Consider the following 17,235-nt stretch of genomic DNA (forward strand, 5'->3'; position numbering starts at 1 on the left):
ACAAATAGTATAATGATTATTTGATCTTTGAATTCATGCTCAATTTTTCTGATAGTTTATACCAATTATCTACTGGTAATATAATGATTCAAACAATATTTAATGTAAAACTATAAAATGAGTTATAACAGGTTGCGATTTGGGTTTGGGCTGGTGCAGGCTCTGCCACCTTCAGCCCAAACACAACCCATTAAGGTTCGATTCGGGCCGAGTCGGGCTATAACAAGCCGGTGCAGTTCGGTTTTAATGGTTCAGGCTACAAATTGACACGCCTAGGCCAAGACTTCCTTTTGTCCCTCTTGAGCCCTTCATTGTCTAGAGAAAGAGAAAGCATAACATTAGTTGTAGTATTAATTGTGAACGGTTGCATTGTAATGCCACAATAAGGAACAGCTAGAAAAGCCAAAAATAAGTTTTTATTTTGGACACCTACTATTGCTTAATTACTGCTTTATCCCCTACAGCTTTTGAAATTACTGATTCAAACTTAGATTTTACCTGTAATTACTGATGCCCCTCTTGCCGTTAAGTTTCGTTAGTTAAGTGATGATGCGTCATCTTTGATTTATCTAAAAATTTAAAAATAACCCTAAGAATATACTTACTTATATTTTTTTATTAAATTATATTATTATTCGTACTAGTTAAGAAAAAATCATCATAATTAAACAATCTTATTCTCTTTTTTTTTTTTTTTTTTTTTTTTGGTTATAACAATCTTATTCTCTAATCAAAATAACGAGAGCAAAGAAAGAAAAGAAAAAATTTTGTTTTCAAAATAAAAGGAAATAAATAAAAAAATGGTAATTCCTTATATTAATCTTTTATTTATTTACTTTTTAATTTGAGATTATCAAATCTTATAAGTTCTTATTTCCATTCGTTTTTATTTATAGGTTTTGACGTGTGGGTCCCCTTAATGGACCACAAACTAATGTTGGGTCCCCTTAGTGCAATATATTATGTGTGGGTCGTAACTAGACTAACACCATATTCAAATTTCAAATGTTGAGGGACCAAAATGCCCCTTATATATATATATATATATTAATTATTCTTTTTATTTTTAATCACTTATATTTCCCCATTTTAATTTACATTTATGTGATAAATTAAAATTGAGATATTCAAAGGATAAATTTTATATAAATTCTTTTATTTTAAGCTAAATTACAGGACTTGAGAAGCAATGCTTTCAAAGATAATCTTATTGAATTCTCTTTCTTTTTTTTTTGGTATCTAAAGTTCATTCGGTTCATCCGGCCAGCTTTTTTGCACACCTCGATTACATCCTCAAAGGGTGCTTTGTCATCCGCAAAGGTCGAATCCATGACCTCTCCACTGAGAAGCATAGATCTTACCACTCTACCAACCTGCATTAAATCCTCTTTCTTTGGCCCAACATAAAGCTTGTCTAATTCTTAGAGCTTCTACTTCAATAATCTTCTATCACCACATCTTCAAAGGATTTAAAAAAAAAATTGCCCATTGGTTTCTCCCCAAGCCTCGAAGCCTCCTTTTGGTGGATCCTCTTGTCTTGAGCCATCAACATTGATTTTAATGTAGTGTTTCTCTGGTAGATCCATCAAATCTATACGACCTATTCTCTAAGTGTGATGTATATGTAGGGAGATTGTAGCCCTTGGAGAGTTGAGTGAAAAAGATGATTTGGGAGGGAGATTTAGAGGGATTCTGATGAGTACAATCTTTTAAATTTACCCATAGTGACCATAGAGTGTTGAGGTGTAAGACCAAATGTGCATGTTGACTCTCCGAGATTCCTTCAGTGCAGCTTCTTCTAGTCGTGAATGTAATTAGTAGTTGGATCCCACAAACATTCTTGAATCTGAACCCATACAACTAGGCAAAGTAGGCATTGTAAAAGATACGATTACCACCACAAATGTTTGTGGCTATTTTTTTGGCAAAGTCAAGGGTAAAGGACCAATTGTTTACTCCAATTCAATCTTGGCCAGTAGAAGTTACTCAACAGATAGAGAAAGATGCAATGGGTCGGCCTCGATTCAAATTCTGTGACTAGGTTGATATAGCCTCGGTGTTTGTGGGCGAATTGATTTTATATATGTAGCCTATTGTACTTTCTATTTTGTCTTTTAGAGTTTTTTGTGCTTGTGTCCTTTTAATAGAGCATAAACTAATTATGGATCCATTAAGCGTAATAAAATACATATGGATCCCAAAATAACTAACATCATTTGACAATTTGATGGTGTTGTTAGTAATTCTTGATTGCAGAGGTAATAGCTAGTGTTTTTCAAGAGGCAGCCGGCAATGGCTAGTGTTTTCCGGTAGACAAGGTATAATTAGAATATGGGCGAATCTCTTTACTCATCTAATATTGGATATGAAAGGGTAATCTTTTCATAACACCCTTCTTATGGGCAAAATGGTCATTTCAATTGTAAAATTAATATAATGAATAACGAGTAATATTTGTTTTTGATAAAAATAAAAATGGGTCAACAATAATATTTCCCACTTAAGGTGGGAGACCAGAGTTTCACCCCCCCCCCCCCCCCCCCCCCACACACTTAAAGGTGCGTACCAATAAAAAAACTCAAAAAAAAAAAAAAAGTTACAACATGCCCATGAAGAAAGACTTGTTTGGAAAAAATTTTAGTGAAGATCCTCTCCACTCAGCCTGGCCCTCCATCTATTCTTCTACACTCACATAAGGTAGTGAGACCTACACTTATAAGTCTATTCATATCACGGAGAGCAATATGGGTCGCACATTCATGTAAGTGTAGAAAATTAGATAGAGGAGTAGGATGGGTGAAGAGGATCTGAATTTGAAAACTCTATGGTTGATGTAGAATTTCTTCGTCTACCTCTTAAATTATATATGGGCTTTGGGCCCATTTCTTAGAATGAAAGAAAGCCTGACCCATTTCTTGAAAATAGGTTTGAAGATGAGATGACGGTCGTTTGTAAATGTAGATATGCACCTGAATCTCAAGAGTATCATCAAATTGTCTGGTTTTCTGTTTCTTTCTGCTGCCTCTCAAATTATGAAGGCCTATAACGGCTCTTCACTTCTTTTATTCCCATTTGTTTTTGTCATTTGGAGTTACCAATTTTGAAAAATGAAGATAAGGGGTTCACTTTTAATTCTAGAATGGTTCTCTAACTCCATCACCTGAAAGGTTCCTTGAACCGTCCAGATATTGGAGAGATGTTTTTTGACTGGGGGTATTCACAGTGCATTCGGTTTCGTTTGGTTTCATTGTTGCAGTTCTTGGGTTCAGTAGACTTAAGAAGCCTGATAGGCTTAACATTGATAAATGCACTGCTGGAATTCTTCAGAATCATACAGAGTATGAACGAGAACTACAGGACTTTGTATGTTGTTGCAAGATTGAATTTCTTTTAGAACTTGGCTGGAAAGGTATAGCTTGAACTACATGGAAGATGGTGGGTGATTTTCGGTGGTCATGGGTGATGGCGGGTTGCAGTGAAATCCAGCAAACAAACTCAAAATTAGAAAAATTTGCAATGGAGCCAAAAAAAAGGTTGAATTGAAATATATGGAAACCAACCTGATGCCTTACGTTTTGATTAAGATAGGAGATAGTTTATGCAACTTGCTGGGTTATTATTTTCCCGTCCTGTCTATAAGTAGAAGAGTTTGATGAGCAGGAGAAACCCAGAAAGAGTCTCCATGATTTGAAGCATGTTTATACAACAAAACACCTATTTGTCTCACAGCTTGGTTCGATTGATTTATCAGAGCCACTTTCAAATTGGTGCATGTATGCATATCTATATATTGGCATATGTTCATCAAACTGCTCAAGCATCTTGAGATCCTACTGCCCCATCATTGCATCTCTCTCTTGAGAAAGTACTAGTACTGCCCCCATCACGGCACTTCTCTGTCTCGCGCTCTCTCTCATCTTGGTGGCTCAGTTGGCAAAGCCTAACGCTTCCACGTAGGAGGTGAGAGCTCGAATCCCCTCGGGGCCATGGGCGGGGCTTCGCTTATATTAATTATATAAAAAGCGCATTGAGGATGTAGTCGTGGTGCGCACAAGCTGGCCTGGATGAACCTCATTTAACAAAAAAAAAAAAAAATTATACTCAAGGACCACAACAAAAATCAACCAGGAGAAAGACTTCAGAAAGGTGGTCCAAAATGAAGACATGGTAGAGAAAATTTTGCCGGAAATGGTTTCTAGATGAAATCAAGTCGTTTTCCGATGATTTTTGGGTCTATTTATTACATTTGGTTTACATGATCTTTTAGAAGGGTAATTTTCGTCTGGACCTCTTTAAGGTTTGGTCTATATCAGTTTTAGTTCAAAAAATTGAAAATTTGCATCTGCCTCTCCTATACTATAGAAAAAGTCAATTTAAAGACAAATTATCACTTTTAATCAGTCTGTCCTTTTTATTTTTGCTTTTGTAATTTTATTTGGACTCCATGAAGTTTGGTCTCTGTTATTTTTAGTCTAAAAGAAACTGAGACTTTGCATCTGCATCCTATATGCTATATAAAAAGTCAATTTAAGGACAAGTAAAAAATAATAAAACATGCGGAACTCACAAATAAAAAATAATAAAACATTAAAAAACAAAAACTCCATTTCCCTAATCCTGTGGGCCCTTGCAATTTGTGGTCAATAAGAGTTGGGGAGCACCCTATTGGAGAGGACTCCTTTTAATTTGTGCAATGGTAACCAAACAAGCACATTAAAAAGGAAAATTACTATTTTGTTCAAAAGGGGAAAATCATTAATTTTTCATTCCCTTTGGACATTTTTACCCCCATATTGGTATGATTAATTTTAGGAGTAAAAATGTCCAAATAGATGAGAAATCACTATTTTAACTATTTTTGTAAACTCAAACTCAGTTTTAGCTAGTTTTGTTAAGTGAAACTTTGAGTTGTTATTTTTGTAATGAAAACTTAAAACTAGCTAATCAAGTAATTTTTCCATAAAGAAACTACCCATTGTTTAACCTGAGCCTCCAAGCCTGCTTTTGGTGGATTCTCTTGTCTTGAGCCACCAACATTGATTCTAATGTAGTGATTCTCTAGTGGATCCATCGAATCTATCCATCCTGTTCTTTGGTGTGATGCTTATATGCAAGCAGATTGTAGTCCTTGGAGAGTTGAGTTGCAAAAGAGATGATTTGGGAGGGAGATTTAGAGACATTCTTATGAGCACTAGCTCTCAGATTTACCCACAAATGTTGTGGCTAATATTTTACCAACAAAACCGATTTTCTACTCCAATTCAATCTTGGCCAATAAAAATTATTCAACAGATAGAAAATGATGCAACGGGTTGGTCTTGGCTCAAATTCTATGGCTAGGTCGTTATAGCCTCATTGCTTATAGGAGTAAGGGTCTGTTTGGTTACATGAATCATAGAATTTGAAATGAAATGGGATTTCAAATTTACGGATTCATAGTTCAAAAAATTAACTGTTGGGTTAGCCTCAAATCTATCGAAGTTCGTAGAGTTCCATCAGGTTACTCCGTGTGAATTCGCAAATTTTATATTTATGGTGGAATCCATGGATTCACTTAATACCCAAGAATAGCTTAATTCACATTTTTAGGCAAAAAAGTGAAACCTCTCGATTTCATGAATCCAATAATGTTTTACACCAAACATGTATAAATCTTTTGATTCATGAATGCAGGGATTTGAAATATTTGAATTCTGATAACCAAACGCCCTATTGATTTCATATATGTATCCCATTATATTTTATATTTTATCTTTTAATACAATTCATCATCTGCCCAAAAAAAAAAATACCTCACAAAGAGTGCAACAGTTAAGAAGTGAACATCCTTCAAGGCGTAACAACTCAGTGGTTGGCAGTCTCTTGTGCATTAAGAAACGTTTTCAAACTTATTCACAAGCATATGTTCCAGAAATCTTTTTCTTAATAAAATGTTTAATGATAATTTCAAGTGGTTTCCATTTTCTTCTTGGCCCAACTGGCCCAACAACTCAAGACACCTAACTTAGATTTTAAAAGGTGATGAATATTTTGGGTTGATTGATTACCTAAAGCATGAGCAAATGGTGACTTAAAAAAAGCTGGTGACGTTTAGACTTTAGAGAGGGTGGAATCAATCAAATGGGAAGAGCAAGTACATGAACCAAATCAATAAAATAATATTAAACACGAAATTGCCAAGAACAAAGTGGATCAGGCCAGTGAAAAATGGATGGATAGAATGAGAATTAATTAATTTTCAAATCCATTCAAAACCCACTTAGATACCCTTTACACGTTTACAATTTTAAAGGAAAACCAGTTTCAAATTTGAAAAATCCGACCCGGTCCAAGTCTGCTGCAGCCCTAATTCTTAATTTCTTATCATATCTCAATAAGATTTATGTAAAGTTTGAATTGACCTTGATTCTACAATGAAAATATTTGGTCATCATCAAATCTTGCTGATGTTGATTTCTAGATCATTCAATGGATCGACCTGCAACAAGGTTGGAGGCTGCGAAATTTCATCTCGATCTTAAAATTTTTGTTTCTGACAAGCTAAGTAAAGTCCAATTCCACTGATTAACCTTGTTTCTAACCTAAACCTTTGTATGGAGATATTAACATGCCTAGATTTAAACTCACGACCTTTTCACTAAGAAGTGTTAGTTCAACCACTAGAACAGCTTTGCATTGACGTAAAATGTCATTTAAGAGAGATCATTCAAATGACATTATGATTTTTCCCGATATGTAATATATTTAACCTTATCCATCACATGGCAAAAGCTAGAAATAAAAATAATCTTGAGAACAAACCTAACATTGATGATGTGAAGTATGAGCAAGCTTTGTAAATAAAATATCAAATGCGTGTTGTGGTTCCAGAAATTCTATTGAGGGGAAAATTTTCCTTTTTTAATTGATTTTTATTTTCTTGTGAATTCCACTAATCCAGTCAAGAAAAGCATCTTTTAAAATTTTCAGAAAAAAATTTATATGAACTATCGTCTTGCTAACGCCATGGCTTACAACATGAGTAAATCAATGTGTATGATCAGATGGTCGAAGGATTCTTCACCCATTATTATCCTTCTTTTATAAACTATTATTTCTCAGGAAAAATAGAAAGAAAAAAATCTCGTATCCTCCAAGGATATTCTAATTGATCACTTATAATTGGCCAAGAGTGAGTAATTCTTTATCGGTTTTTTTTTTCTTTTTTTAAATAAAACGAAAATACCAGATAAGCGTTTCGCACAAATGGAATATTCGAACGTATCAAATAGAGATATTTGGATGTTGAAAAAAAGAATGTTATCGTGTTGTAATCTTATGCTTATACTGTACAGTGGAATCTTTTTACACTAGTTTATAACCGTTGGATCGAATCATGGACCCATCAACCAGCTGACACTTCTAAGCTATGTACAACTCTCTCAAAAAATTAAAGCTATCGACCGGACCGGTAAATGAACCGGACTTCTGGTTTACCTGAACCTATCTTCCTCTGCTGCTAAATTTCCTCTGCTTCTGCAACTCATCTTACACTGATCCAACTATCTGAGAAATCCCAATTTGGACGTCTCTCTGTCACGAGATGCCGGATTCGATCGTTTGGTGAAGAAGATGAGGATGAATTGGGATCAGATCGAATGGGTTGTTCTTGATCACAAGCAGAGTAGTCTGGAAAGGACGATTGTGTGGAGCTCCACTCAGGGAAATCGAAAGCACTCCTCGGAGATGTGAAAACAGAAACTTTGTGTTCTTGAGGCAATGAAACAATGTCTTCTGCTACAAAGGGATGATTCAATAACATCTCGGCTGTCCATCTCTTTGATGGATCCTTCACAAGACATTTCCTCAAGAAATCCTTTCCCTGTTCTGAAATCTCCTCTGGAATTTCCGGCAATTCTTCCCCAAAAGCAATTCGAAACAAGAGCCCACTAACATCTGTATTAGGTCTCCGACTCCATGCCGGTCTACCCATGATCATCTCCGCCACAGCGCAACCGAGAGACCAAATGTCACGCGGTGCTTCATGCTCGTTTCTGGCAATTGATTCAGGCGACATGTAAAGAGGTGTTCCCCTCAAATTCAAATTCAAATTTTCAATCTCCCCTGTCTTCTTCGCCAATCCAAAATCAGCTATCTTGACATCATTGCTTCCATCCAAAGCAGGGCAAACAAGGATGTTCTGAGGCTTGATGTCGCAGTGAACAAAACCCTTTTCGTGAATGTAACGAAGTCCACTGAGAATCGATTTCGTGTAACGTCTCACTTCTGCTTCAACCAAAGCTCCACCAGATTTCTTCAGCAGATCAATCAAAGTACCTCTCGAAGCAAACTCCATAAATACATTATAGAATTTTTGACCATTTTCAGTGGTGTGATCATCTCCAAGAAAGCGAATAATTTTTGGACAATCTCTGAACAAAGCTAGAATTTCTTTTTCCCTTTGAAGAAAAGAACACTCTCCAACAATAGCTGATTTCACCGCCATTAATTGAGGAAGCTTAGCCAAACGAGAATCCCCTGACGGAATCGCCAAATCCACAGAACAGAAACTCCCTCGGCCGACAGATTTGCCTCGCCTCCACTCCATCGATGAACTCCAATGAACCCAGAAAGTAGAAGTTCAGTTTGGGTTGTTCTTCGACCTGCTCTGTTTGCTTGCGTTGTCGCTCTCTCTAACGCAGAAAACAATTTCTCAACGTTTTTCGATCGAATCTCTCAATAAATAGGGGGTTTCGGTTCAGAATTTTTTTCAAGAGATAAAAAAACAATTTAAGCACGTGGGAGTCCAAGGAAATTTTCTTTCCTAGCCCTTTCCTTGCGTGGGTACACAATTTCAACACGTGGGAGAACTCCGAGTTCACGCGGATAACCATGTAAAACGCATTGCGGTTTCTAATCACTTTCGAATTGATCATTAGTAAAATATTATATTGAATAAAAAATTAAAAAAATAATTATTGATGACTCCTTATATTATAATGAAATCACATATCAATTTTTTTACCTCGAAAATTTACTATTGTCCTTCTCAATTCAAACCAAGAGGCTATTAAGTGTTAGTTTTCAATGACTATTTTGCCTTTCATTAAATTCAAGTATTAATGCATAAAGTTTATTTTATCTTTTATTTAATGAGATATATATAAGTAAAATTATCATTTTGTTCTCATTATCGAGTGATGGATAAATTATTTGTTCTAGAGTCGACTTTAATTTATGAAAAAATTATAAGGAAGTTTTTTATTTACTATTAATCAAGGGTAAAAAAATAATTTAACTAATAATTAAATTATAATTTAATACTAATCAATATTTGGGGTTATTTTTGACTGTTTTAAAATTCAAGAGACGCCTTATCATTAGTCAACAAGACGACTTTTAACATCAAGGGAACAATAGTAAAAGAAGACTTTTATTATAGAGTTGCTAGATCGGTAATGACTAATACTTCTTACTAAAAAGATTGTTGATTCGACTCTTACTCATAGTATATATAATATTCTAATATAATTTGACTTTACTAGGGGAGGCAATAGTTTTGCTTTTTTTAAAATTTTTTCATATGGACCCACAAATGAGATGGATCATGGATCCCAACTATAATTGACGGCAATCCTACGTTTGGGGGCATCAAATGCAGAAAACCAAGTACGTTTTGGTGGGTTAAAACTTAAAAGAAAATGGAATAAATGAAAAGGTGGAGTTGAAAATTTGGGTAAGTTAGTTGTAACTAATAGTAATTGAAAAAAGATAGAAGATGAAATGGGTTACGTAGAATAATTGCTAACCACGAAAATATATGAGAATGAGAATGAGATCTCTCATCATGAATTGTTTCATCTCTCCTATCAGTCCTTCCCTTAATGAATAAAGGCTTGATCAAGGTTGGCTGAATTAACTTACAAAGGATTCATTAAAGAAGTGCAACCACATAATAGTGTGTGGTGTGTTTTCTACCTTATGTTTCTTCCTCAAGCTTCATTAATGAAATGTGGTGAGTTTTATAGATGTCTTTTTTTATTTAAAATTTTTGAAAAAATAAATGTCGAAGGAGGTGAAGGAAAGCCTAAGTCATTACCTAGGGGAGTTTTAGAGATCGATTTTGGGTGAATTACCTAACCTCTCTTGCTTTTCCATCACTTCAAGGGTATCTAATTCTTGCCAAAGTGGTTCTACCTACTCAAGGGAGGATTAGAGTTTGCAAAATTGAGAACAACTATTAAGTTATAGATCTAGGGATGTAATAAGGTAGATTGAATTGGGTCCATGATCTAGCTCTAGTTCTAACCCTAATCTAATTACAAAACAATTAAATGATACATAATTGTCCTCGGTTTTCCAAAAATAGCTAATAAAGTGGTATGATCAAGGTGAATTACGTATCTTAATCCACGTTGCCCATCATTAGGACCATCTTGAGGTGTCAATGATACCGTATCCACCCAAATCAGGCCTAAATCCGAAAACGGGTTTGGGTTACAGGGGATTTGAACTACAATATAATTAACTCTGTGAGAGATAAATAAGGTTCAAATTAAGCCCTCAAGCCAATTTTATATAGATTGAGTCGGAATAATTAACATGATAGGTTAGAGAAGATATGGTTGGTAAACTGGCTTGTTTCTACTCACAACCATGAAGGAAGACACTGATTAAACTAGCAAGAAATGATTAGCAAGTAATCTTGAGGGATTATAAATGGATGCCTTAGTTTTTAACTCACTATTCTCTATAGTTTTTATTTCATTGAATTTCATAAACATGATCTTCCCATAATTAATTAATATTAATGTTTCCAACATTTGAGAACTAATTGATGTATTAATGTATAAATTGACCAAACCCTTAATGTACACGAGTGCTGTTAGTTTACTTATAAATTTCAATTTGACACCCCTAGATCTAGTCTTGGTCTCCATAATTGCCATGCTTCAAACATGATTTAAGCTTTATTACTAACGAAATTATATTATATTATATTATATTGAAAAGGGAGCAAGTTTTGCATTGCCTAAATTATTCAAAAACCAATGTCAGACTAGACAGAAATCATATCCATATCTTAAAGGAGGATTAAGTCTGATCTTTAACTTAATTAATTATTGCTTAAAGTGTGTTCATTATTCACTAATTTATTTTTAAATATTGAATTGGAATAGAAGTGTGGACACTCGTTGTACACTTATGGTTCATATAGCCACCAATGATAAACGTGCAAGTCAAGGATCATTTCAGCTTAATCCGGATTAACTCTATTTAATTCCAATTCCATTTCATAATTAGCTACCCTTGGGCATTTTAAAAATCAACTCAAGGATGATTTAGTTCATCGTATCTATGTCAATTGAAAGAGACTAATCATCTAGATAAAAGAAAGAGACAAAAGACCAAGTCTCCTAGTATAAGTTCAAGAGTCCGAATCTCTTGAGACTGGGACGAAGCGGCTACTCTCTGAAGATGTAGTCGAGGTGCATGTAAATTGACACTGTAAACCTCAGTTCTAAAAAGAAAAGAATGAACCCAGTGGTGAAGACTCCTTACGTAACCATAACCATCAATTTTTACTGAGAGACTATTTCGATATTTTGATTTCAAGCTACAATTATGATCTACCGTACCATCATACAAAGACATACCACTAAACTACTCATATAGACACACTAGATATTTTAAGAAACGTATTTGTCTTAGCTTCAAAGATCATATTTTGTACCAATCTATATAAGATTCCACAGGATATGCTATGCCCACTCCATTAAGAAATACTTTTCTTTAGTGATTTTTGATGAACGACAAAGGAATCTTTAATGGTGTGATCAGTGACATAAGAAAAGTGGATTATTATGTATAAATTTTCTTGAATAAAAAGTAAGTGATCCGTCAAGATTATAACTAATCTTCTCACCTCCTTGATTCTTTCCAGGAAACAGTAAAGGGAAGCGTGGTGGTTATGAAAAACTCTTCCATCAGTTCTTTATTATAATAAATTATCCAAAACGTACAAAAAAGCTCACGTTTTTTCAATCTAATCCATTGAACAAAGTTTTCTCAATTTCACCACGTTTCTCTCACTTTTAATTATTAAAAATAAAAACAAAAAACTGCAGCCCTTGGTGGCTGCCATTCAATTCATACAACTCATGCATGAACATAAAAAAGTAATGGTTATTCAGTGGGACCCAGGCGAGAGCATTGAACCACTGGTTGGCAACTGGTCAGCTATCAAGACCGTTCTTGGTCAATTCTGGTTCAAGTTGACTGGTTCGAATTGGTTCGATTTGGTCCAATAAACTATAAAGGAAGCAGATATAGAAATATCTTGTCACTCACTAGTGCCGCCGAAAGGCCAAAGAGATTCGTAAAAGGTGGCGGAGAGAGAAGAGAAAAATAAAATTAGGGTTTGTCGAGACGTAAAGAGAGCCATGTGATGTTCGGAAGCCCTGGCCGGTGGTGTCGCTTTCAGGACCGTGAGAATTGAGAACCACCAATAGTTGCGTGCGTGCGTGCATGCAAATTGCAAAATGGGTGCGCGGTGAGTGAGGGTTGAAGGGATGAGAAGCTCTGCCCACCGTGCTTTGCTTTGCGAAGGGTTTCGTTTTGTTTTTTTAGGGTAAGTGGGGTGCACTGATGGGGCCTGAGAGACTTAGACATGCGCGCCTTGCGTCACGGCTTACAAGTTGGACGGCGGAGAAAGTGCGTGAAAGGTGGAATAAAGAAAGTTCAAAGTCTTAACCGTGAGGGCAGGGAGATTAACTGTTTAAATGCATGACTGATGAGCGATTACAGCATGACATAATCATTTAGTCAACCATAGGCAGCAAATATGCCTGCACGAGTTCGGAGTTTCTATCTTATTAGCTAGATGTCTATGTTCTTTTCACACTTCTTTATCACTTGCAAAGATCCTCTCTCTCTAATCTAGTATATCTTTCGGACTATTCTTTTACATTTACATGAGTCCTAATAGAGATGTCACTGTTAGACCCAGACTGATAAAACCAGTCAAGTCCAACTAATTTATGCTAGCACCAACCTGGGCGGTTTATTAAATGTGTCAGGCTTTGGTCCAACCCTATTATTAAATAATCAATCACAATCCACACTTTAGGTCAGTTGGGGACCCGACCGGTCCCATTGAAGTGCAACCCGATTAAGACTGACTTGTGAGACCTAACAAAGCCCAAACTGATTTGTTATTTTTACATATGATCAAAGGCTATATCATCCATAGGTTTATATTACAAAATCTACCTTCTACTTGTCTATTGTAAAATGTCAAAAGGAAGAAGAAAATAAAACTGTAATTTTGTCTAATTTTCTACTTAAAATAAATGAAAAAAAATAGAGAGTGGGGGGTCACATATTCTATTTTCCCTTACCTTTCCTCCATCTTGTTGGGTTGTGGCACAATGTCATTGATGTGGTGATGCTTGTAGTGCCTACGTTGGATGATTGCTAAATAAATTTCCTTACATCTCAACCGCTCAAAACACCATATGTATAACCAACTTAAGTGAAAGAAACTCAGAATGATTAAAAAAAACATATCTATTGAATCTCTCGGAGTTCCTAGTTAAGCACATGGGAGTTAAGAGAAAATTTTCTTTCTTCACCATTTCTTTATTGATTCAATGCTCTTCTTGTTGGGCATGCAATTTTTAACACGTGGGAAATCTCAGAGTTCACGCGGATGATCATCTAAGACGCTTTGCTGTATCTAATTACTTTCTAACTTAGAATTTATTGATCATTATTCATTATTGAATATTAAACTAAATATATAATTATTGATTACTATTATTATAATGAAATCACATATCAAATTTTGTACTTTATGAAATTAATATTGTTCTCTTCATTCAGACGAAATGGCTATTTGGTGTTAGTGTATAAAGACCATTTTATCCTGCTTTAAATTATTTTTTTTCTGGAGTAAAATAATAAATTCATTTTATTCTTCATTTAAATGAGGATAATGTGTAAAACTATCACTTTGCCTTCATTCCTGTTCTGGTGCAGACTTTAATTTGGGGGAAATTATTGTTTTTTGGGTAAATATTTGGGGGGAAATTGCAAGAGGTAAATTAAAAATGATTTAATTTAAATTTAAATTAATACTAACCATATACACTTGGGATTATTTTCAACATTTTAGAAATTGAGAAGATGCCACAAAAGCAAGTTCTTAACAACATGGGACAAGAGTAAAAACCAACAAAATAGAGGGTTGGATAAATAATTTCAAAAAAAAAAAAAAATGTAAGGGATAAGGATATTGTAATTTACCTATATATACTGCAGGAGGCAATAGTAATTACCCATAAATTGAAAATGGACCCACAAATGAAATGGGTCCCACCTATAATTCAATGTTTGGGACATCAAATGCAGAAGACCAAGTAGGGTTTGGTGTGCTCAACGGAAAAGGAGTAAATTGAGAGATGGAGTAGAGAAATTGGGTAAGTTAGTTGTAACTAATAACAATTGAAAAAATATGAAATGTGTTACGTCGACAAGTGTTAACCGTGGAAAAATATGAGAATGAGATCATGGATCGATTCATCTCTCCTACCTGCACTTCCTTTAAAGAATAAAGGCTTTCTTGTTGATCCAGGTTGGCTAAATTAACTTAGAAAGGAGACATTAATGAAGTGCAACTACAAGATAGTGTGGTGTGTTTTCTGCCATTTGTTTCTTTCTGAAGCTTCATTAATGAAGTTCGGTGGGTTTTGTAGTTGCCCTCTTTCTCTCAGTCTTTCCATTCCAATTTGAATATTCAAATAACCAGCTGCCTTCCATCACAATGTACAGCAATCATATTTTTCCTTTTTTCTATTTTTATTTATTTTGCCTTCGTCAAACAAGTCACAAGACCTAAACGCTCGTATGCCCAAGGAATAGGAAGGGAAGAGAACATGTGAAAGAATGAAAGTTAGAAAGACCTCGTTAATTTTAAGGCAATTATATTCAATCTAGAAATCATGCATAAATCTTATTTTTTTCGTGCAACATGTGCCATCTTCTTTTTCAAATTTTTTGAAAAGAAGTATTAAAAGAGGGGAAGGAGAGCCCAAGTTATTACCTAGGGGAGGTTTAGAGATCGATTGGGTGAATTACCTAACCACTCTCATGTTTTTCGATCACTTCAAGTGTGTCTAATTCTTGCCAAATTGGTTCACCAACTAGAGAGAGGATGAGAGTTGCAAAGTTGAAGACAAAACCAAAAACAATTAACTTCTAGATTTAGGGTTGCAATAAGGTTGGATTGGGTCTTTCAAAATTTTGACCCTGGCCTTGACCCTGGCCCTAATTCTAACTACAAAGTACTAATCACCTGCTAGAAGATACATTGTACATTTATGCTCCTGAAGGAGGCAAGTCCAGCAACTCGGGATGTTGAGTCGATGAGGATAGGCCTCGGGAGGATCTCGCATTTGTCTTATTCAATGATCATTGTATCTCCGCATTACATGTTATGTGCATATCAGAAGATACGTTGACCTCAAGCATATCAATCTGGAGCATAGTTCCCACCAAATTGTTGGGTATTCAGATGGAGATATGTCACATTAGCTGCTCAGATTTTCTAATGTTAGATACAGACTTCGTCAGAACGGTCACTGCACACAAATGGCATGTCAACCTTATGGAAAGCACGAATTCGCCCATGATGAATCCAACGGCCCTTGTCTTTTAGGTTCAACTATAAATGCCCCCCAACTACCACTGTATCTAGTAATGTTCATGCGCTCCCAACCTGCACTTTAGCTTTTCTACCCACTTAATTAAAAGCCCCTTCCTAGGATAGTGTCGTTGTTGAACCTGACTTGATATTCGAAGGTGGTTGACTGGACCACGAGTCGAGCCGCACTCACTTCTTTTATGTGGATAGATCTCACCCAAACCAGCATCAAGTCGGAGTCAAGAGTGGTCCACTCAAAGAGGTCAAATTTGGGTGCAACAATAGTTAGCCTACAAGGTGATATGAACAAGGCCACTCCTAGTCAAACACTCAACCCTAATCCACCCTCACCATCATGAGGACCACCCTGACCTCAAGTGTGTTGCCAAAACCCTCTTGGCCCAAACCAGCCCAAACTTGTCCAGAGCCCAACCTAAGCCTGACTTGACCTTTTCAACCAAAGGATGGGTTTCGGTTATATAATTAGCCCTGATAGGGTCGGGTCGGATTTGGGTTTACTCCCTGAGCCAACCTGGTCCAACCATACTTGACCTTGTGTTGATTTAGTTATAGATTGAGTTTGAATAACTAACATGAAATTATATAGAAGATATGGTTGTTAATATGGCTTGAATCTAGTCAAAACATCAAAATTAACTAGAGGTGGAGCTCCCCAAGGAGAAGATAGCCTTTCATGCACTTTTTTATCAGGGGCTTAACCATGAAAGACTGCTCGAGCGCCTCTTGTTGGATATGCCCGCTCGAGCGTTGCCACAAGTAGGTTGAGATATCAAAAACCAAAGAGTCTCAGAAGAAGGAGCTGACCACATGAACAAGAGCAAATAAAGAAAAACTCCAACATAACAAGAATCAGCCCACAAATCCAGTCAAAGGTGGTTAGACAGATCTAACGAAGCAATCGAAGGAGGCATATACTCCCCTGAACACTAGAAGGTCAGAGATTCTGATACAAGCCAAAAGCCAAGGGTTACTTAAATGGTCGAATAAGCTTCAATCCCAACCAGAAGATCGTGATAAAAGCAAATACTATGAATTCCATAGAGACCACAGTCATTGGACTGATGACTACAGGCAGTTGAAATCAGAGATTAAGAAATTAATCTCAAGGGTAGATGAAGAAATATTTTCAAGCATAACAAAGAGTTCATCAACCACCCAATGGAGGCAAGAAGAGAGCTAGGTCGACCAGCAGAGAAAGGCATCAAAGCCCTAGCAGAAATCGGCCGAAGAATGGGGACAACAACAAAAAGCGATCCCCATATTACACAGTGTTGGCCCAACAAACGAATCAACTCGACAAGGCTAAGCGAAGGCTCAATACATAGACAATTACTACTATAAGGTGATGACATTTGCTCTAAAGAATATAGGAGCTACCTATCAAAGGGCAGTCAACAAAGTATTTGCCAACCAGATTGGCAGAAATATGGAAGTCTATGTTGATGACATGCTAGTGAAAAATACCTTGAAGACCGACCACCTAAACTATCTAGTTGAAGTATTCGATATACTCTAAACATACAAAATGATGC

At 35.9% G+C, this 17,235-nt stretch overlaps 1 pseudogene; it reads right to left on the bottom strand.

Moving 5' to 3' along the window:
• Window positions 1-6,859: 6,859 nt before the first annotated feature.
• LOC149016322 (mitogen-activated protein kinase kinase kinase 20 pseudogene) lies at window positions 6,860-8,685 on the bottom strand (annotated as a pseudogene).
• Between the last annotated feature and the right edge of the window lie 8,550 nt (window positions 8,686-17,235).

Source organism: Hakea prostrata, chromosome 5 (assembly GCF_041222555.1).
Source record: "Hakea prostrata isolate BN-2017 chromosome 5, UWA_Hpros_2, whole genome shotgun sequence".
NCBI classification, from domain to species: Eukaryota; Viridiplantae; Streptophyta; class Magnoliopsida; order Proteales; family Proteaceae; genus Hakea; species Hakea prostrata.